The sequence below is a fragment of the Geospiza fortis genome, unplaced genomic scaffold, assembly GCF_000277835.1.
Source record: "Geospiza fortis unplaced genomic scaffold, GeoFor_1.0 scaffold23, whole genome shotgun sequence".
Taxonomy (NCBI): Eukaryota; Metazoa; Chordata; class Aves; order Passeriformes; family Thraupidae; genus Geospiza; species Geospiza fortis.
Genome location: NW_005054303.1, coordinates 14,862,812 through 14,864,916, shown reverse-complemented (window position 1 = coordinate 14,864,916; position 2,105 = coordinate 14,862,812).

Sequence of the window (2,105 nt, the reverse complement as noted above, 5' to 3'; positions counted from 1 at the left end):
CGGGAACCGCTGCCGTGGGGCTGTTACAGAGCGCTGCCCGCCCCGCGGCCCGACGGCTGCTTATGGAATCCCAGCGTGGTTTTGGTTGGAAGGGAGCTTAAATTCCATCCCATTCCATCCCCTGCCATGGCAGGGACACCTTCCACTAGACCAGGGTGCTCCAAGCCCCAATGTTCAACCTGGCCTGGGACACTTCCAGGGACCCAGGGGCAGCCACAGCTGCTCTGTGCCAGGGCCTCACTCTCACAGTGAAGAATTTCTTCCCAATATCCAACTTAAATCTTCCCTTTCCCAGCTTAAAGCCATTCCCTGGCTCCTGTCCCTCCATCCCTTGTCCCCAGTCCCTCTCCAGCTCTCCTGGAGCCCCTTCAGGCCCTGCCAGGGGCTCTGAGCTCTCCCTGATGCCTTCTCCTCTCCAGGTGAGCACCCCCAGCTCTGCAGCCTGGAGCAGAAGGGTTCCAGCCCTTGGAGCACCTTTGTGCCTCTTCTGATCCAACAGGGCTTCATTGTGGAGGGAGAAGTGCAGGTACAGGCAGGGCTTTCAGCCTGTACCCCTTGGTTTGAGGCAGGAAGAAAGCCCCAGGTTGGCCACACCACCTATATTTTATATATATCTCTATCCTCATATCTGCTCATACCAAACACCAGGCTGAGCTTTCCATCTTTCACACCAGAGGCTGGGATACTTCCCGAGAGACTCGAGAAGGAAAAGGAGGAGGAAGGAGAGGAGGATGTAGGACTGATCTGGATTGCAGCCTTGCAGCCACATCATGTAATCCTTCTCATGGGCTAATCAGGTGGCATTTAGCTTTGTGGGTAACCAGTGCAATGAAAGTCACACCAGAATTACCTCAGAGTTGCTGGGACTTGTCTCCCTGGGCTCCATAAGTCAAAAAAAGCTTCTGTGAACCTGCAAAGTGGAAAGCATTTATAGCTGCCTTTCCCAATTATTTTCAGAAAAGCAGCTGAAATTCTGGGCAAAGCTCACCCATGGTCTCTGAAATGAGTGCTGAACAATTTAAGAAGCCCAAAGGTGGGGATAGGGAGTAGAGGAATGCTGGAATTTGCAGTAGCACGCGCTGCAAGGAGAATCATTAGGGCCTGAAAGGAGGTGTGATTTTCTAGGCATAAAAACTACCACATACTCAGGGCAGGAAATATGTCTGCAGAAGTTAGGTAGAAAAAATTCAAATGGATGCCAGATGTAGGAGTCTCTGGTGTCCAGGATTGCTTATTTCAGAACAGATTCTGCTTCTTTGGCAGCCACACAGCTCAGGCAGGCCCAATATAGCCTAATGACAACGTAGCCAAGCACTGATCTTGGGTTTAAAATGGAGCCTGGCTTTGAACTTGCTCTTACACTTAGAAATCCCACAAGTAGTACCTGACAGAGTGGTGTGGATTGCATAAGATTTTCCTGCAGACCACAGGCTCCATAGCAGACTTCATTAGGATCTGTGGTGCTTTAGGTTAAACTCAAAGGCATCATGTGCAGATTCCTGAGAATTGCATAGTGGCCCTTGGGTTTATTGGGATTTATTTATGGGCTCGTTTGGGCTGCAAAATGTAACCTGCCCCACCTCCCAGCAACAGGAGAGCTCAGGGCTGCTCACTTAAAGAGATTCCCATTTAATTTCCCCTTGTGTTCTCCAAGCCTTCTGCATCCTGTACGTCCTTTCCAACATAAATACCCAAGTTTTCCTGAACCCCCAATAAACAAGGAACTATTTACCCTTTAGAGAGCTGTATTTCCTCAAGTGATTTTTAACAAAGCAATTACCTTTCCCCTCATAGATCAGCTTCCTGTGCTCCCGATAGGGAGCTGTTTGTGTCCTTTTTCTTTCCCCTTCCTCAGCTGATGCTTTTCACTCTGCTGACTTGCTGCTCCTGACAAGCCATGGGATGACGGCACAGCAAAAAGGACGTTTCATCTTCCAGTGGCAGATGGTGCATTAAGGCTTGGCCTCCTAGAACATCTCTCAGATCTGAGGGGCTGCAATTCACTGCAAAAGCTGCTGTAGTTAGTCCTTGCTGGGTTAAGTTTCACTTCCCACCTGGAGGTGCAGTTTCGCATCCCATCTTGTCAGTGGTGGAGAGTGAGCTCT